The sequence below is a fragment of the Podarcis bocagei genome (genome assembly GCF_964188305.1).
Source record: "Podarcis bocagei genome assembly, chromosome: 9".
Lineage (NCBI taxonomy): Eukaryota > Metazoa > Chordata > Lepidosauria > Squamata > Lacertidae > Podarcis > Podarcis bocagei.
The window spans coordinates 44,861,341-44,882,906 of record NC_138134.1 but is presented as its reverse complement, the minus strand read 5'-3'; the positions used below and the strand labels follow the sequence as shown (position 1 = coordinate 44,882,906).

Sequence of the window (21,566 nt, the reverse complement as noted above, 5' to 3'; positions counted from 1 at the left end):
CCATGCACTCTCTGTTTACACTGCATTCAGTTTAAGAATAAACTTGTTTTATAACTTCTTGGGTTTGGATCAATCTTTTAACCACTATGTGTAGGGCACTCTTGTTTCTCAGATCTTTCTGTTTTTATAACTCAAAGAAACCCTAATTAAAGAGGGAGGGAAGCAAGCTAGCATGATTACCTTTGAAACGAGCTTTTGCAATGCAGAAGGAGATAAAGGAAGAGACAACCTTTAATCCTGGGCAATGGAAACAAAGAGAATAATTTCTCAGAGGATGGAGGAACTGTTATGGGTCCAGGAAGGAAACAGAGGAATTGTAATGCTGGCTAAGGGAGCAGGACCAAGGAGGACCTGACAGAGGAGGAGGCTAACGATAGAACCACTTTCAGAATGCAAGACAGTCTTTGAGCTAGGGAAACAGGAAAAAACCCTTCCTGTTTCCAGAACCCTAAAACTTTCTTGCAATGCTGCTACATCAGAGGGAGAAATGGCTGTAAGGAGGAGGGGAAACATTGGAGCTCCCCTCTTCTGCTGGTATGCAAGTCCCCCTCAGCTAAGTGTGTGTGTGTGTGTGTGTGTGTGTGTGTGTGTGTGTGTGTGTGCGCGCGCGCGCCTGCCTGCCTGCCTGCCTGCCTGCCTGCCTGCCTGTGAGAGAGATATATGTGTGCATGTGGCCACTTCCACTTTGGCCACACCAGCTGCTGGCATGCAGCCCTCAGAAGGGTGGTCATCTCTCAATGTGGCCCTCAGGCTTTAAAAAAAGGGGGAGCTGCCCCTGCTCTAAGCTTTAGAGACCAGTGATGCACCAGCAGAAAACGTAAGCCAGATAAACCTGCTCATGTAAGCTGTCAAGCAATGTAAACAGTAGAATGCTGGAGGAGTGAACTTGCTCAACAGCTCATCGTCTATTAAAAGAAAAATCACAAGTTTTTTGTGTGTAGGTTGGCCATTGGCACATTGTCAGAAACAATTCATAGATACGTTCGCAAGTCAGATTTGAAGGCAATAAAGAAATGAAGAAGGCAAGAGGGACAGGATAACCTGGTGCCATGGAAACCTGTGGCTGACTGAGATCAGATGCTCCTCCTATGGTTGCACACAGGGCTTGCAGTTTTAGCCTGTTGAACAAATAAGGTTGAAGAAATGCTTACCAGACCTTGCAACACTTCGAGAGCCAAATTGGATGTTACAAGAGCCAATGAGCTGCTGCTGCTATTTATTCCCTTGCTCTTATTTCACTGCAGCAGCTGATACAAGCAATGAATGACATGCCATCGTTGTGCTGTGCATCTTCCTCTCCCTGCCTGCACCCTCCGAGGATACAGCATGGGGTCAGGGAGGAGAGGAGTGTGTGGTGACATGCTGTTTGTTTTTGACTTAAAAACAAGAGGGAGCAAAGAGTAGGAAATGGAGGGTACATTTAGTTTCACTTCTCATTTAAAGGCAAATCTACCTAATTCGCACTTTCTGAACCAATACGAAAACCAAAACGCAACCATCCTTTGAGATTTGCATTTATCTCAATTTTGCCATGCAGTTCTCCAGCCAAGTAATAGGTGCAAAAGTGCATACACTGAGGTAAAGTGTCCGTAAACGTGCATATATTAGTGAAAATAACATACAATGGTGCATTTTTTAAGGGAGGTCGCTTTGCAAAAATGTGTATATTAGGAAACATTGTATATGAATGTGTATATTAGGAGAAATTCTCAGTAAAATGCTGGTGATTTTCACGAGGAGGAGGAGAAAAATCACAAAGTGTGGAAATGTGGAGAACTGCACTTAAAGATGGGAAGAATGAGAAACTGAGAGAAACCAAATCTGACACATTCACTCATCCCTAGCAAAGAGAGAGTTCTGAATCTCTCCTTTGATGTTCCTCTGTCCTCCAAATGATGTGAAGTTAAAGAGGTAGAACTTTGGATGAGGGAGTACTAGAGACTTTGATTTTCTTTATACTATGTGCTTTATTTGCAAATATGCAGGGATAACATACGTGGAGGCAAAGAGCCACGCTGCAAAGTAGCATATCCACAATTCCACATTGGACCCCTGCAGGTGAAAAGATCACGACACTGGGGATATAGTACCTGAACATTTCAGAACACTGTGTAAATGAATATAGTAGCCAACATACAAATGCCTTTTTAACAGAAGCAGGTAGGTAATATTTATCATAACTACAACAGGTATAGTCGATTATTAATTCATTTCCTATGAGGCTAAATCAATATTCAAAAGCTAAAGTTAAGACTCCACATTAATTTTGCAGGAAGATAAATGATTGCTCAGGTTAATCATATCAACCCCCCGTTTCACCAGCTGCCACAGATTAATAGTTTAAAAAAATTAAAGCACAAATGACTTTGTCACCTTCATTGGTGAAAAATGACTTACTCAGTCTAAAATTATATTCTAATGAGTTTAAATAAAAAAAGAGCAAATGTTACCTTTCAAAGGAGACCTGAGGCCTCCATTTTGACAAAATAAAAGAGATAGTGCAAATTCAGGGGCCAGCTACACTTTTAAGACCACAATAATAATAAAATAAAATAGATGACAAAACTGGACTTGAAAATGACTATACACTTCTACAGATTTTAATTTTCTTCATTTGAATATAAATGTAGCCAGGATTATTTACATGTGGCCTTTTCATGCTTGACCAAGAGTTTTGTGGGAATACTAAATGAAAGCGAATTCTGAAATTAATTTGTCTGAGGCAGGGCTGGGGAACCTATGTCCGTCCATATGTTATCAGACTCCAGCACCCACCAGCCACAGCCAGCATAGCCAATGGTCAGGCGTGTTGAAAGTTGTGGTTCAGCAACATCTTAAGTCCCACAGGTTCCCCACCCTGGTTTAAGGGAATACAAGAATATACAGCTACAGCTCATCATGGGTATTTACCACAGAACTTGAACTTTGATAATGATTATAAAATCTTTATCATTTTCCTCCTTATAGCAGTGTGTGTGTATTAAGGAACTGTTCCCATTTCATAGAAGGGTAAATGATAGTTCTACCATTTCCATTGTAAAGACAATCAGGATGAGAGAAAATGCCACACCCAAAGGCCACTCTGTAGATTCATGACGCAGGTGAGGACAATAATCTGCTCCGTTGGATGAACTGTTCTTTAAAACATGCCAAAGCCTGTCTGGGTATAAACTCAAAGCTTAAACTACCTAGATGTTGTTTCTTCATTTTTCACCTGTTTAGCTACCTCAGAGACCCATGTACACATTCTCAGTATGATTCATTGCCAGAAATAACACTTCATCTTTTCAGAGGTTCAGACACCACAATCTGATACACCCACTTATCTGGAAGTCAGCCCATTGAACCAAATGGAACTTACTTCTGACATCTTTATTTTGCAAAGTTCAGCTGTCCCTACACTTATCAGAGTTCAGTTGCCACCTGACTTTATGTTTGAAAAAGAACAGGTGAGGCCAATTTTGAATTGAAAAATGTTTAGGGGTGCAAGGGTTAAGATGCCTTCCCAGACTGTGTTTCAATTTAAAGAGAGAGAGAAAGCGAGAGAGAGAGAGAGAGAGAGAGAGAGAGAGAGAGAGAGAGAGTGTATCATCACAAAATGTCTAAAGTTTGTCCCTAAGCTTGACTTTTCAGGGTGGTGAAAGTTCAGTTGGGGCCCTTATAATGGCCAAATACTGCTATGAGGCTTCAGTTTACTTTTGTTGTTGTTTTTATAATTGATATCATGACACAGACAGGGGATGGGGAAGAAACACAGCCATGGTTCAAAATTCGTACTTCCCTGAATTTTGCAATGCAGTTCCATAGCCAGGAGTTGTGTACAAAATTCCAAATACTAAAGTAACGTATACACAAAAATGCATATATTCATGAAAGTAACATACAAAACTGCTTTATTGAAATTAGTTTGCAAAGATGTGTATATAATGATAAATTTGCACTAAAATGCTGATGAGGACTTTATTTAAAAAATCACAAACTGATGAGGAAGTGTGGAGAACTGAGGGGAAATGAAGAACTGAGAGAAACAAAAATTGGCAGATTCGTCCATCCCTAAACTTGGAACACCTCAGATAAGGCAGAAAGGTGAATGAATGGCAAGAATAAGCTCCTCAGACAGGAAATCTAATCACTTCACTAGGGTTAGAACCATATTCTAGGCTTCACAAACAAATATTCATGTTATTCCTGATTCAGCAGTGAGCTGATGCACCCACCCCCATTCCTGCTGTTCCATTCGAAACTGATTTTCATCAAGTTATCACATCAAGCAGTGATAGAAATATTCATGATATCCTGAAGTGGCATATTACATTAAAATATTTCAAAGTGACTGGCCTGGTTGAGCATCAATAAGAGGAAAATGTATTGACGAAGGCCTGCAACTAATGCTGCCTTTTATAAATATCCTGCCAGACAAATAATGGCTCTCAATGGATTCTGATGTGATGTACAGTTTTAAAGTAAATGCTATATTGCCAAGAGGCTCAAAGGAAACTGCCACCACAGTACAGTGGGCTGACTAATAGGATTTTAGTTTATCTTCCCTACCACAGAGATTCAGCAAAAGACTCAGTGCCCCCAAGTTGAATGTAGATTGATCCATCAGATTCACTGAGATGCCAAAACCTCCAGGTAAAATGCTACAGGTAAACAGATGAGGAAAGTTTGCTGGTGATTCTCTTAGACAAAAGAGCCGCACAGGAAAATGCCTTAAAACCCTGATTGTGCTGAGACTTGGAAACAGATTTCCATGAAGCCTAAATGGAACCACTGAAATGGTAGATTTGCTTTTTTTTCTCCTGATTATTCGCTGCCAAATGTAAAACACTCATTTCATCCTCTTAATAGTGACTCAGTATAACATTGTAAAGGCTGTCTGCAGGTTCTCAATTGGTTCCAAATTGTACAGTCTATTTCTTTTCAGATTCTTACAGTATGTTCAGAATTTAAATAGACAGTCACACAAAGGTGGATTTCTTCCTGTCAAAACCCTGTGGTTTTTGAACTTATGAACACACTGTTATTCTGAGGTAAGTTTCTAGTCTAGCCCCAAAAGCTGTTCTTGGTGCAGGATAAAGGGACTCAAATCACACACAGTGAGGTAAAATAATTTGTCACCTGGTGATACTCAGGACATCTGAAAAGGCTCATGAGACCTGAGTGACACTTGCATAGGAAGGGACCATATAATTTATTCTGCCCATCCTGTGTCTTCAGCCAGACATTACTGGAGCAGGAATGGAAATTAGTTCCTATGCCAGTAATGTATAAATTGAGCTTCTATCTTCAGTCAAGGAAAGGAGGGGAGGAATGACTGCCTCTACATTACACTCTGATGTCAAATTGTGTCATGCAAAAGAACATTGCATCATATTGCCTCGGAGTCCATAAATAGCCAAGTCCAACACCAGTCTGAGTTTGAATTTATTGTATACTTCTACAGAGGTGCATTATACAACGTCATTATATAGGATTCAGCAAATTCTGAATATACACCTGGTTTTTGACACTTAAGAGGTATTTTAAGGACCACCCCTATTTCTGTGACTGTAATCTTCATAATCATGAGTTTCTACATTGCTTTTAATATTACATTTTTAGGACCTTAGGGTGAAAGGCAGGTGAAGAAGATATTCAAAAACAGCTAGTGTTGACTACTGAGGAATTCCCATGGGGCTAGCTAACCATAAGACTCCAGATCCAAATGTGTGACAACAAACCCACTCTCCATGATAAGATGTTGCAGCACTCCTCCTTTGGGAGAGCAATAAGGTTGGGCTCCAAAACTCATATAAACTAAATAGAAATGGAAGCACAATTGTTATATTCCTGCCCTTCGAAGCTGAAAGCAGGACTATGATTAAATAATTGAACTGTCTCACCTTGTGCAGTCATGTTAAATTCCAACAGCCTGGAACAATTAATCTTTATATTGGTCTTTCCTGCCCTGCCATATGCATTCTTGTGCTCAAACAGTTTAAAAAAATCTTTTGTTGCTTGACTTTTTGTAGATGAGTGTGTGAGAGAGACAAGATCATGGAAAAACTGAAACCAAGTAGATATGAGAAACCCGCAAGAAAGATAAGAGCACAACAACAACAACACTGGCCATTTATAAGCCAGGATTTCCAGTGCTGTAGGGACTTTAAAACTCATTCAGCTGAACACATGTGGAAGCCCCTTCTAGATCTTTGCACACACTTTTAACTTCAGCATGTTCAGGTAAACACCTAAAGAGGGCTTATGATGAAAACTGGTTCAGGAAACAGTCAGTTCATCACAGGGGCGTTATCTTTCTTTTTGTCTTTTCCCCCATTGTTACTCTTCTTGACCTTATGAAATAGGCCTCAAGGCAACATTAAGCAAGGTAAATGGCATGTTAAGGGCATTACACTGTAATTTATGGTAGAATGGAAACACTGCTCTATGTGATAAATGCAGGAAGAAGCAGGCAACCAACTATGTCTTCTTACATCCTGAGAGTAGAGCTGTGCCCATTGGCCCAACCCTGCCATTGCATCCACTACTGGTTCAGTCCCACTTCCATCCATGCATGGGAGGGAAAGTCTGTAAAAGGAACCCTGTGTGGCACATGTAGGCATGATCTGACTTCCAAATCATGGGGAGAGCCTTTTGTACATGACAAGATTCCCTTCACACCCATGCTCAAAATGGAGACAAAACGCTTAAGACCTAAGTGTCGTGTGTTCAGCCTGTTCAGTTACTCATTTGTCTGAGCACCTGGTATTAGCATCACTGTACATACCGAAGCCAAAAAGAGAAATCATGCCCTTTCCTGTTTTTAATGATTTCTAAATAAAACAGTTCCGAACATAGACATTTCCAGCACGATCATTAATTAAGCATGGACAGAGGCGACACATCAGAATTCACAGCTTGTCTTGATCTCACCATCACATGCAAACAGACTGATCCTCATTAAGACTTATTTGTACTGTAAATATACTTTTAAATTATGCCTGAAGTTGGAAAGTACAGGCACCTCCATCTGGTCTAGAGTGCCTTGTGTGTAACATCACATCAGAAATATCTAGCATCCCTTCATCCCATGGATATAGTTATCTTACGTGCAGCTGTACTATTCATGATAATGTTCCCAAGAACAGACACAGTTGCTTATAGCCTAGTATATCATTTCAACATTCGTGGTTTAGACTAGATACTAACATACCTTTGGGCCAATCTCTTATGACAATGTGGACATCAGCTTGGAATGCTAAAACCTGGGGTCAAACGATGGGCTCAGTCATTAGATTGCCACATGGCCCTTGCTATCTCACGATCTATCAGCCAGAGAAGGAGTTACTGCAGGGACCTGACTTCCTCACATCCCATGTGAAAGAACACTCTTCTGCAACTCCCTGTTAACTAAGGATGCAGAGCTGAGGGAAGACAGGCTTTGGGCCACTAGGAGGCTGCACCTCCTGCCTCTCTAGAAGAACATAATGGAAGGAGAGGGGGGGGGACCAGCCTGTTCCTCTGTCTGAAGATGTCTTCTGCTTGAGGGCAGTCTGGTCCGAGTCTGGTTGAAAGATAAGGAAGCATAAAAAGGAGAGCAAGGGCTTTGAAGTTGCCCATCAACAATTAGCAGGACCTGGTCAACAGAGTGAGCAGGCACACAAATCACCTGGTGGCTTCCTCACTACTGTGAGATACATTGTGTTTTTATTTAAACTACAGCAATTATTTCTAAGTTTTTGTGCATGCCTATAAAATAACACCTGCACATCTTAAGCAAATTGGTGTCCCCTGTTTTTTGGTGATGCAAATCCTCATTCTCAGCAATGCATAACTGCCCCCCCCCCATCCTGGCTCAATTGAACAGCCACTGAAGGAGCAGGCTGCCCCAGTGCTTCCTTTCCTCTTCCCATCCACTGACCATCTTTGTTTTGGGTCTACCAGATTATGAACCTACCAGAAGGGGCTGTTTTATCGTTTTAACCTATGTGTATATCCTTTTGAAAACGTTAGATGCTGTATCAGTGTTAAATTATTATTCTCAGAGTTAGGTTTCAGCCTCCATTTTCTGTTAAATTGAAATACTTATGACCCACCTTATGGGATTGTTCTGAAGGCAAATTAATGTCAAGATGTGCAATACAAAATTGAACAATCTTACATTGTTAATAATAGTGGTATCCTTGAAATCCTTGACGTGGCATTTGGAAGGGTGGCCGGATTAATCTCACACGCGTGTTTGAACATGATCCCACCTGTTTGGCAAATGCTTCAAAGCTGAGAAGCATGGGTCCTTGCAAAGCCAAAGAGGGAAGTTCTTAAAATATAAAAACAAACAGCTGCTTAGCTTCGCAGCAAGGGAAATTGGAGGGGTACCACTGAGGCTGGCATGAGAAAAAACAGAAGTTTCATAATTCTCTAGAGCCTTGTCCTGCTTCTCTGACATGTCTTGAAATATAGCTCAGCTGCAGTCATCACAACTGAACTGGGAGCATAATTCACAGCTATTTTAGCCTTTTTAAACATGTTGTTGAGAGCAGTCCAACGGCCTGAATTGCACAGAATGAAGGGAAAGGAAAAAGAATATGACAGGAAACCCAGCCTCAAAAGCAGAAGGTTGGAATGACCGTCAATACCAAAAGAGGTGTATTGATGGACCTCCTAGAGGATTCTAATTATTTTATATTAAACCCAATGAATCATCATACTTCAGGCCTGGCCAATGTAACGAAACCTTTTCATTCTCTTTGTCCTCACCAATAGTCTGCCTCTGAAGGAGCGGGGGAGGGGATGCTCAGCTCATTTTTCTGTATTCCTGTTACAGAGTTACTTGAAGGAAGGACCTACTCACAGTGCAATGCTGCCCCCTGGAGTTAAAAGGATGACAGTTCGTTTCCCCAAAACAGTACAGCTCAAGAACTGCCACCAAATTCAATGCAAGTTTTGAGTTGATTCTTCAAACAGAGTCACCTCCTTTATTTCTGAGGGTACCAAACACTATAGCATAAAGTACTGATGATCATTATGAAACCATCCCTTAAAATAAGTGTTGGATAGCTTTATAGAAATCCATTAAAAAACAAAAGTAGTCTCACATTCCTTCCATATAAATGATTCCTTTGAAATCATTATAAGAAAGCTCACTTGAAAAGAATTCTTGAAACACTGAGTTCAAGACAAGAGTTAATTTTCTTATGGATCATGCTTTGATTTCAAGACAGTGAAGAGATGGGATGGAGAACAAATTTGGTTGGTTCAACAATTTAATACAAGCCTAGGGCTTGCCAATCGGAAGGTCGGTGGTTCGAATCCCCACGACGGGGTGAGCTCCCGTTGCTCGGTCCCTGCTCCTGCCAACCTAGCAGTTCAAAAGCACACCAGTGCAAGTAGATAAATTGGTACCACTGTGGCGGGAGGGTAAACAGCATTTCTGTGCACTGCTCTGGTTTTACCAGAAGCAGCTTAATCATGCTGGCCACATGACCCGGAAAAACTGTCTGTGGACAAATGTCGGCTCCCTTGGCCAGTAAAGCGAGATGAGTGCTGCAACCCCAGAGCCGTTCGTGACTGGACTTAACTGTCAGGGGTCCTTTACCTTTACCCTTTTTTTATCTATTTTGCACTTCCTTAACCTTTCCATGAGTGAAAACACAGGTATGCTGCAACAGTCACCCTTCTCTGAATTTTGTAATGAAGTTCTCAAGCCAAGGAATTCATACAAAAATGTGTATATTAGGAGAAAGTGCACACACACTCTGTATGTCAGGGGAAATAACATACAAAAATCTATTGTATTAGTGGACGTCACCTGCAAATATACGTATGTTGGGATGAATATGCATGAAAAATGCTTACAAATTTTCGTGCTGACTTTTCATGCTGACAATGGCAATGTGATGGGGAAGGAGGGTCAAAGCCACTTACTGCTGATGCCAGCACCAATAAAGAGGAGACAATAAAGAGGAGCAGCCACCAGCCATTGAGCTGTGCGGCCACTGTGTTCAGCTCTGCCTCGGCTCCTCCCAATGTCCTGACATCACACGCATGACATCAGAATATTGCAATGTTGTTTGATGTTGGTTCCCTCCCTCCACCCCCCATCACCCTCACAAGCTGGTGCCTCTGAACTGAGAGAAACTAAAAGCAACAGATTCATCCATCCTTAGAACAGACTGTACTTAAATTAATGATGTGGAATTACACAACATAAGTGTTTCTTTTTTAAGGGCAGATATTGGAATCTAAGCTATAATTGGAAAAGAGAAGTTGATGAAGTGAAAGCACAGAGCAGGGAAGCTTATTTCTTCAAGCGCATAGGTTCTAACGCTATCTCAGCACCAGGGTTCACTCATAATAAAGTTGCTTCTTTTAAAACACCTGTTTCATAATTATCTTTAGAATGAACTTCACTACAAAAAGGGGGTGGCAACTGCTAGGTATGGTTTGCCTTCCTGTTGTCTCAAATTATTTGTTGTTATTTCTTTACCAAACTTGTGTACAGCTTTATATTTCAAGATATCTTTAAACAATTTACAACTCAACAAAAATAAACATGTTACAAGAAGATGCAACTTCTATATTCATTACAACTGCTACTGATAATAGTATTAAAAATATGCATTTAAAGTAGGATAAGTATCCATAAGTAAAATAAAAACCTAAAGCAAATCATTAAAAACAAACCTCAAGATACTGCATCAGATGGCAATAAGTATTACAAAACAAAAAGTGTCCTCATATGTAATAATACAATCACTCGGCAATCATACTCTTCAAACAGCCACTACATCACGCCAGTCACTCATTTCCTACTTCAATAAAACACTTGAACTTTCAACAACCAATACTTATATACCAGCCCTACAGCAGGCAAATAGTCAGAAACAAACAAGCCCAACAATCATTTCCACCCCATCTCTAACCTGGGGCAATACGGACAACCTCAGACCATCTCACCTAAGGAGATTAAACCCTTCTCAATAATAACAAACACAGGCTATTGCTTGAGGAAATAAACTTGAGATATGAATTGTCTGACCCATTTGTGTCTGGCAAATAAATTAGCAAATGTGAGCTGCTCAAGAGTCTCTTCATACATTACATTTTTAAGAAAAGACTCTTGTTTGTCTTGCTGGTTCACACCAAGGGTCCATCTAATTCAATTCCCTTTAAGGGAAAGCCTGTAGCTTGGTGGTAGAGCACATGCTTTGCATACAAAAGCTGTCAAATTAAATGTTTGGCAACTTCAGATGGGAAGGTCCCGTGCCTGAAGGCTTGCAAAGCTACTGCCAGTTTGTGTAGAAAATACTGAGCTAGGTCAGGGTGGTTCAACTTTTCATAGCAAGTGGGCCACAAAGTACTTTGACAAGGAACCTGCAGGCCACACACTATCATGTTGTATTTGGCGGGAGGAGTGAGGCCAAAAACTGACTCACCCACCCACCCAGCCCTTGCACTGCCTTCGCAAAGTCAGATAAGGTCCAGGGCTTTAGGAAGGAGACATGAGGCTCTGATAGGGTCCTAGAGCCTTCCCACCTCCTTCCCAAAGCTGGGGGAACACTAACTGGGCTTTGGTAAGAAGGCTAGAGGACTCTAGACCCCTGCCAAAGCCCTCACAGCTTCTTAAAGCCCAGTACCTTGCTTTCCTGGCTTCGGGAATGTGAGGGCTGTGGGGCACAGTGTCCTCAAATGTTGCCAAGGGCCACAAAAAAGGTCTCAAGGGACACATGCGGCCCTCAGGCTGTGTGTTGGACCACCCTGAGGTAGATGGAGTAGTGTATAAGGCATCTTGGGGACCCTATTCTTGCCATCACCACAAGGAGCATAGCTGGCTGTAGTTTTCCACTCACTTTACTTTCTGTGAGTCCACCACAAACCTCTGTGGTAGCAGAGGCCAGCAGAGTTCAGGGGACAGGCACCTCAACCATATCCTAACAGCAAAGATCAGGTGGATTAAGGTTACTTTCTTAGTTTCCTGAGCCCAGTTCTAGACAAATCACCCATCATTAGCCATTACAGGTAGAGCGGTCCATAATCCTTGCATATTCACTGAAGGTGATAGCCTTGTGTGCAGGAGTGTATGAGCCAAAAGCTGATACAGATGGAAGTTTCTAGGGATTTTTCAACCAGCTCTGGGTTGGATTATGTTAAAGGAATGCCATAAGACATTTCCATCAGCTTTGGACATGTAATCAACTCTTCCAACTCTACAAGTCTATGATTTCTTGAAACTAGTCCTTTAAGCACAAAATGGAGGGCATGGTGCCTACATGCACCCTGTGGCCCAATTCTAATTTTGTTTTTGCAAAGTGGAGGCCACTGTGGCATGTTCCAGCCCCACATCAGTGCAAGAAGTTAATATTAGTAAAGAAGAACCGCGTTGGCAGGATGGCATGGGTTGTGGACCATGCAACAAAGGCAGCATGTGAATTGGGCCTTTAAACAACATTGCTCAGGCTTTCATCACATGAACTGTATGACACAAATCAGAAATATCATTCTGTGCATTCCTATAACAATGACTGTTTTATATGAATGATGTGTTATGCAAAAAAAAAATTAGCTTCGGTATAAATCTATGTTACCCATGTATATCTGAGAGACAAGTTCTCTGCACACAGATCTCTTCAGCAGAACAAATGAATTTGACTGTGTTAGACATGGAAGCCTTTTAAGAAGGGTGATTCATACTGAAGTGGGAGCACTAACTATTATCCCCACTACAATTTTAAAAATTTTTGCTTAGCCAGTCCAGCTGTTAAAATCTAACACTTAAATCTCTCGCTCTTTTGCTCCCAACACACCTTCCATACCTTTTCTGTTAGTTATATGACCTTTACTAGAAATATGGTACAGTTAAGATTTGCCAGTTGCGTCCCCACAAATCACATATACAAAAGAACTTAGTAAATCACAGTGAGCATACTGGAGCTAGGATTCAGTTCAAGTCTCTGTTATATCTGGGCCTGGACCCCACTGAGAATGACAACTGAAGCAGAAACACAGCAGAATTTTAATTATTATTAATAATATTAAAGTCCATTTTTCTAGGCTGTCTCCAGATGATGTAATTTTATTGCCAACACATCTGCTCACTTGCCTAGAGGATTTTAGAATGTTCTCTAGCACTGTGATAATGCTTCTTCCTTGACTGTCTCTCTCTCTCTCTCTCTCTCTCTCTCTCTCTCTCTCTGTGTGTGTGTGTGTGTGTGTGTGTGTGGAGAGAGAGAGAGAGAGAGAGAGAGAGAGAGAGAGAGAGAGATATTGAGAAACCTTCAGTGTATTTCTGACCAGAATGTAGCCTTCTCTGCAGAGGTCCATGCTTCACCCACTTTCATCTCTGGCATGTGCCCCCAGTAGATTCCCCACAAGGGAATGCAGCCCTTGCAATGAAAAGAGCTTCCTACAGCTGAGGTAGAGAATATGATCATGTCCCCATACAAAATGGCCTTTGCTTTGCCATTTTGCCATTCTCTGTTAACAACAAGAAGTTTCACATCCTTCTCATCCTGACAAGCACCAAATGTACTTCCACAGGGCAGTTTATTTATGGACTCAATGCAGCATCTACAGTACACAATGTCAACCTCATCAAAACACCATCCCATGCTCCCTGCTTCCCCGTTTGATCCTGATTTACCATTTCCAGGTTGTTGTTTTCATTTACTAGATTTTCCATGAGAACGCTAAGTGCAGAAGGCATTCTGATTAACACAATGTTGTGTGGATGCTGCAAAAAAATTGCATGCAAGAGCAGCAATGAGTCCACAATAAACTGCCACATAAAAGCAGCCCAGGTTGGCATAGTTCAGACAAGGGGGGGGGAGAAATAGAAACTAATCCTAGGCAGTGGCGTAGCGTGGGGGGTGCAGGGAGGGTCGGCCGCACCGGGCGCAACATCTGGGGGTTAGGGGGCGCAAATCCACGGGTTAGGGGGCGCAAATCCACGGGTTAGGGGGCGCAAATTACTTGCCTTGCCCCGGGTGCTGACAACCCACGCTATGCCACTGATCCTAGGATATCTTAACGTGATGCAAATTTGCATTTTATTGCAAGGCGCTGGGGATGTCATAATTAGTAAGTGACCAACAAGGTTTATGGAGTTTGTGAAATATTAAAGCAGTCAGGATCTGATAGCAGAGAGCTGTTTCAGTGTTCCCAAAGTAAAAGCTTGTTGCTACTCTGTTATCCCAAGAGTATCAATATGCCAAAAACACCAGACTCTGCTAATGCAGTACTTTGAGCCAGACCAGCTTGGCAGAGATTGCTATAATGCTGCATTCATCCTCCTGGGATGAAAACAACACACAATCTCCATTGCCACACTAAGCTCTCACCATGGATCTGATGTCAGAGAATGAGATAAAACTAAATGGCAAGTGGTATAAGTTCATTTCATCTACCTTGCTTCCCAAGAGGAAATTGTAGAGACGTTTTTGCACCTGTGCCTTTGAGTGCTTTTTGAAATACAGCTTTCGGGGACTTAAGTAACAGCGAATCCATTCTCTACTCCCAACAACATACTGTTATGAGTTTGTTGGTGCTAGATCATTATAATCTCTAGATAGAGCAAATGTTAGGATTTAATTAAGGTTTGGGGTGCTAAGCAATGTGCTAGACACTTCTAATACCCTGGAATCAGCAAGTGGTAATAGCTAATTAAGTCAGACTAGCTTTCTTTGTGAGGTCATAGCCTGGGAGGTGGGCCATTAAGACAACAAAGGATCAAGGGGTCTCAGTGTGAGACAGCAAATGGTTGGGGCCCCTTCCTCAACTGATGAAGCCAGAGTTTAGAGTAAAAAGTTAGAAGCAATGTGCATTAGAAGCTTAGAGGAGCATTAGAAGATATATGATTGTAGAAGCAAAGCAGCAGGCAGGACACAGTGTTTGATGTCAGATGGAATCGAAGGCTTCTCCTATGGGAGAACAAAGACCCTCTTGGGGCGATTATGCTGTAAACACCTACATCGTAGACTCTGGCTGCATATATGTGTAAGCCACTGGAAAACCAGTGTTCAAAATGGCTGCAACTCTGTCTGCCATTGGGCTTTATCAATATAAAAGTATGTACACTGAACTCCCATTGAACTTAATGGAGAATAAGCACTGTGCCATTAATTTCACTTTCTCTGGTTTACAGCAATTTGTTGATTTCAATAGTACATCCTTCTGAGCAGGCATACTAAGGAATAGAGCCTCTTGTAAGTACTGACTTACAGCCCTGTTGATATAATTGGATATCAAACATGTCAGCTGATATTAGATCAAACTCTAAATATGCAGCAGACAGCATATGTTCCCTAGATATGGAGACAATTCTATGAGGAAAGGTTGCAAGAGCTGGGTGTGTTTGTCTTGGAGAAGAGACTCTTAAGAGGCAATATGCAAAGGTAAAGGTAAAGGTACCCCTGCCTGTCAGGGCCAGTCGTGACCGACTCTAGGGTTGCGTGCTCATCTCGCTCAAGAGGCCGGGAGCCGGCGCTGTCCAAAGACACTTCCGGGTCACGTGGCCAGCGTGACAAAGCTGCATCTGGCGAGCCAGCACCAGCGCAGCACACGGAAACGCTGTTTACCTTCCCGCTAGAAAGCGGTCTCTGTTTGTCTACTTGCACTTAAGGGTGCTTTCGAACTGCTAGGTGGGCAGGAGCTGGGAACCGCCGACCTTCTGATCGGCAAGTCCTAGGCTCTGTGGTTTAACCGACAGAGCCACCTGCGTCCCTAAGAGGCAATATGTAGTCATCTTCAAATATCTAAAGGGCCCTCACACCCGGGATGGAGCAAATTTATTTTCTGTTGTTCCAAATGGTAGGACCTGAAACAACAGGTTCAAAGTACAAGAAAAGGGATTTCAGATGAGCGTTAGGAATAATTTCCAGGCAGTATGTTTAGTTTGATAGTGAAGAAGACAAACCTTAGAAGGTGTTAGACTCTCCTTCTTTATAGGTTTTTAAAGCTGGGTGGACATGTATCAGGGATGGTGAAGTAGTAGACAACTTGCATTGGCAAAGAATTGGACTAGATTATGAGGTCTTAACCTAACTTTATGATTCTTTGTCACTGCAAAGCACATAGCATGTGATGGGGAAAGCTAGATTAGAGCAAACGAACAGCCATGAACAGACCACAGGCTGTTATACAACAATAGGCTTCAATTTTTCGAAACAAAATCTTTTATAACAGAACAATTGTAGTTTGTTGGTTTCAATCAATAAATGACTCAAATGGGAAATGGTTTATCCAGTGACCTATTATTTCCTTCCTACCCCAGCAGACGTGACATCTTGGCCTCAGGGCCATTTGCAAACTAAAAGTTATGTTTAGAGAAACATCTATTTACTTGTGGGGGTTACTTAACCCCTCCCTTTATTTCCATTAGAAGCAGCAACAGCATTTGACACCCACAAGGACCCTTCTCAGCACAGCAGTATAGATCACGCCACAGGAATACAAGAAGGACAAATTATCCCTGATAGCATTGTGTCTCTGTTGACCAGCTCAAGGCTTAAAGGCAACTGGCAATTAGATTAAAAGCTACAGGTCTCTTAACGGCAGAGGGAACGTCTGCATTTATTTTTAATAGAAAGAAACAAAGGCAACAAGTATTGCAGGTATACATCAACACTGAATTGACATATAGGGCTTCTTCTTCTTTTTCAGCTGATAAATGCTTTGTAGGAACTGCTATATATATTTTGGGGTTAAGCTGGAGTTGTAGCCTAGGTTGTCAGCTGCTTGTAGAAATTAAAGAAACTAACAACTACAGAGAAAGTTGAAAAAAGTTATGAGCAGCTTCATGAGGCAGATTGCTACACACACACACACACCATGTGCAGGGTGCAATATAGGATGCGTGTTGCCCATGTGCGGATAAAGCTGGCAGATGGTGAAGTTGTAAACCTAACCTACAACAATTGACTTATAAGAGAAATCTAGTGACTAATTTTAATGGGGGAGGGAGAGAAGAGCTATTTCAGCGTAAGTGTATTTGTTTCCCCTGCCCCAGGAATGTTTAAGTTGCTATGTCAAAATATTGATGATGAAATTGTAGAGCCAAAATCAAATACCCTTTTGATGAATTGTGTACACTAGATTACAAGAAAATATTCGTTCTCCCAACACACAAACACATGCAGCAAAGATAACTCTCCCTTCTTTTGTCTTTGTATTTTACTCTCTCACTCCCTCAGCTGTGTGATTCTTAGGACTGGGAGATCCACTTCCGCACAAAATGTTCCAGATCCTAGAATCTAGAGTCTGGAGCTTGGTCCTGTTCAGGTGCTTTGACCTATTTCTAAGAGCTTCGAAAGTCCAAAAGACTCAGCTCTAGAGAGAGGTCAGATCTCTCTCCCCTGCCCCCTTCCCACACTTTCTCAGCTGAGGTAGAGAGGAGGGGAAATGGTAGGTCAATAGAGCTTATGAAAGCAAAGTGCTCTACCTAAGTTCCCAACTCCCTGCAATGTAGGTCTCTACACATAGTTTGAGCCTCTATGGTAGATACGAACTCCTATCTAGCAAGAATTATTATTTTTTTTGTAGGTTTTTCCATCTTTAATTGAACAGTGATATAAAGCAGCTAATACAGTAGTACCTCAGGTTAAGAACTTAATTCGTTCCAGAGGTCTGTTCTTAACCTGAAACTGTTCTTAACCTGAGGCACCACTTTAGCTAATGGGGCCTCCCGCTGCCGCCACGCCGCCGGAGCACGATTTCTGTTCTCGTCCTGAAGCAAAGTTCTTAACCCAAGGTACTATTTCTGGGTTAGTGGAGTCTGTAACCTGAAGCGTATGTAACCTGAAGCGTATGTAACCCGAGGTACCACTGTATTATGGTGTTTTTAAGTTAGCTTTTCTATTTCAAAATGTGTGATATGAAAAGTTAATTGCATATTGCTCTTCTTGTTCATGCAAATCCTATTTTATCTATTCTCCCCACAGAAAATCAGTATGGTAGTAATTTCTTCCCCCCTCCCCCAGAACATATCACAAACTAAGCATATTTCTATTAGCATAAGGCATTCAAGGGGGGGGGCATGCTTTTCTATGTATGAAGAGTATGCAAAAGTCCACAATCTGTCACATAGTCCATTCGTTCACAGAGCATTGCCCTTATAGTTATAATAGACTTTCTATTTTTAAAATGGGTAATGGTGCAGGCAATGGATATCTGAATCTTGAAATGATCTCTTGGACTAGTAATCTCTTTGAAAAATCCAGCATAAAGCAAGTGAAGCCAGCAACCTCTTGCCTGGGTTTCTTCCCCACCCCCCTTCTCTCTTCTCTCTATTTGCACCATATTTTAAAAGCTAAGAGCAAAGGGCCATTTACAGAATGTTTTATTTAGTATTATTTGCCAGGAAACCTAAATGAAAAGTCTGCTAACAATGTAAGTCTTGTTTGATTTTATTTATTACATTGTACATTGGCTTCTTCTTTCCCAGTGCTTAAATTCAACACTTGCACCAGCTCTTTACCTAGTGGCACCTAAACTGTTGTGCGAGGAGCAGAGACATTTCAGTGTTTTACTGGAAGCTATTAATTACACACACAATGTGGAAGATTCATGGCAAAACTGATACTGATACAATATAAAATAAGTGAACACTTAGTATTTTTTCAGTGTAGCACACAAGAAGACTGGCTTGACTGAGCACAGTCTTGGTGGGTCTGCCTTTGAAAAGCAGCTGGTGATAAATGCAAGTGACCACAGTGATTTCTAGAATCTGCTTTTCAAAGCAGGACACACCAGTTTTCTGCCATTGACATCAGCCTCCAAGTTCCAATTAGTTTCCAACACAATTCAGTGTGGTGTTAATTGCACCCCAAGCCGTAACTGATTTGAGGATATTTGAGGTACCTTCCACACAATCTGGATCACCTACTGCATTTCTCACTGAAGGCTTTGCTTTGTTTTAAACTGCTTTTTTGTATTAATATGCATAACCATTTGAACCATGGCATGTGCAGGTACCTCGCTGTGTGTGTGTGTGTGTGTGTGTGTGTGTGCGCGCGCGCGCGCGCATGAAGCCAAGTCTCTATTTATCCTGCATCCTACAAGACATTTCAACTTGTAGATACATCAAGACATCACAACAGGTAAGCTAGACTGAGAGAGAATAATTTGGCCAAAACTAACTAGTGAGTTTTAAAGCTACAAGAAAGTCATAGCCTGATATTCTAGTGACTGCAGCCCACTAAGAAAGCAGTTTAGTAGCTTGTCTGTAAATAGTCTCAGTTCAAGCATCTGATGGATTGGGCTACAGCCTACTTATTCTTTCAAATAAAATCTTCTCTAAAGATCATGATCTTGTCAGTGCAAAAGAATAAAAGGCTTCTTTCTGTTTATTTATAACATTGCTGATGCTTCTGCAAAGTAGACGACAGATGCGTTCAGGTGCTTCTAATTCTATCCATGGAGGCTACATACATGGCAAGGCCACATATGCCAGTCTAACCCCCAACCTTCTTACACTGAGTGTTAAGAACAGAAGAGAGATGTAAGTGCGTTCAGCTGAATGCGCTTACAGGCCCCCCTGTTCATGCAGAAATAACACTGGGCAACAATTTTTTACTTTTTGAATGTTGTCTAGATTTCTACAACTGATTTAAGGTATTTTTGCACTGCTTAATCAGGAAATGGTATCCGTTTCTCTCCATCAGGTCAGGTTTACTGTAAACTGAATGGTGGGCATTGATAAAGGTAAGTACACGTAAATTGCATGTTGCTTCACCATTTTTCAAACTTCAGAGCTTGAACTTCCGTTTCTTGGAACTCCAGGAATGCTCAGCGGCAGGGAGGTCTCTCTTCAGAGTTCAACAATAGTCAGCCATCTTGACTGTGTCCCAGCGACCCTGATACCTGGTCTCCATCTCTTTCATGTCCTGATGGAATCTCTCCCCCTGCTCGTCACTCATTGAACCCAGGTTCTCAGGAAACCAGTCCATATGTGAAAATAGGTAGTGCATCTTGACGCTCATGTTGCAGCCCAGGTTTCTGAAAGCAGTCAGCATGTTGTTGACAAGTTCTGCGTAGTTTCTGGCCTTATTGTTGCCAAGAAAGTTCTTCACTACCAGAACAAATGCCTTCCACACTTCCAGTTCCACTTCGTTCATTGACTTTCTGAACTCTGAATCTCTGATGAGCTGACAGATCTGAGGACCGTCAAAGATGCCAGCTTTCAACTTCTCCATGGTCAATCCTGGAAAAGCGTGACACAAGTAAGTGAAGCAGTCACCATCCTTGTCCAGAGCCTTGGTGAACTGCTTGATTAAGCCAAGCTTTATGTGCAGCGGTGGGAAGAGTATTCTGTCTCTGTCCACCAGAGGGTCATTGATGATGTTCCTTTCTTTGCAAGGCACCAATTCCTCCCGCACAGGCCAGTCCTTCTTCGTGTAATGCTGAGCACGGTCCCTACTATCCCACATGCACAGAAAACATGGGTACTTGGTGAAGCCAGACTGTTGTCCCAACAAAAAGTTCACCATCTTCAGGTCAACACAAATAAACCACTTATGCTGATCATAACCAATTTTCTCCAGCACATACTTCACTGCTTCATAGTTCTCCTTCAGTGTACTCGAGTGAGCCAGGGGTATAGAGGCAAGCTGGTTGCCGTTGTGTAGCAGAACACATTTCAGTGATCGCTTGCTGCTGTCAATGAACAGTCTCCAATCTTTGGGTTCGTACTGTGGCACTCCAAGCTTGAGCAGAAGCTGAGCAATATCTGCACAGTACACCAAGTCCTTCTCTTCTGAGAAAAAATGGAGGTACTCTTGATGCCTATTGCGGAAGAAGCTGATGCGAGCACTGTCAGAGAGGAGGTTTTTTTCCTTCAATCTGGATGCCAACAGTTCAGCAGAGTCCTTTGACAAGCTGAGGTCGCGAACTAGATCATTCAACTCCTTTTGGGAAAATGGATGTGGAGCATCATCTTCAAGAACCACTTCTTCTTCTTCATGTCCTTCAACACTGGAGGCATCTTCGTCACTAATGTCAGGAAGTTCTCCGAAGATAGGCACTGGAATTTCATCGCAATGTGATACAGGACGACGTGCTGATTGAAGATCAGGATTAACTAAGTTTTGATCCCCCAACTTTATGCTATGCTGCACCAATTTATGGAAGATTTCGAGGTTTTATGACTTCAAACTGATCCCTTTTCGACATAATCACCCAGAACTATCGGACCTGAATACTTCTTGTCATTAAAATAATCATTTCCAATCAAAACAATTATTCGACATGGCATTTTACCCCCACCAACTTCTTCTAAAATGCTCCACACAAGCATACATATGAACAAAAACGTAAAAAAAACCACATGTGGCCAATAGCTCAAAAACTTGACCTGATTGAGCAAAACCAATGTGATTTTTGGATTCAGCGCATCAGATTCATCCTAAATCAACTGAAAAAACGCAGACAACAAATTTGTTGTTGACCAGTGTACTATATGGTGTAAGTAAGGTAAAAAAGGGAAAGGACCCCTGGACAGTTAAGTCCAGTCAAAGGCGACTATGGGGTTGTGGCACTCATCTCTCTTTCTGGCCAAGGCAGCTGGTGTTTGTCCACAGACAGCTTTCTGGGTC

At 41.8% G+C, this 21,566-nt stretch overlaps 1 long non-coding RNA gene across 4 annotated transcripts in view; it reads left to right on the top strand.

Annotated features, from left to right (window-relative positions):
- The window catches only part of LOC308595262, a 50,282-nt gene extending 41,329 nt beyond the window's left edge, over positions 1-8,953 (top strand). For 3 of the 4 annotated variants that reach the window (XR_014011961.1, XR_014011962.1, XR_014011963.1), the window contains exons 3-5: positions 1,986-2,160; positions 4,928-5,033; positions 6,015-6,841. This is a non-coding gene — a long non-coding RNA (uncharacterized lncRNA). Of the gene's footprint in view, positions 1-1,985; positions 2,161-4,927; positions 5,034-6,014; positions 6,842-8,745 lie in introns of those variants that run through there. The other variant, XR_014011960.1, reaches the window with a different exon arrangement.
- Positions 8,954-21,566: the final 12,613 nt, after the last annotated feature.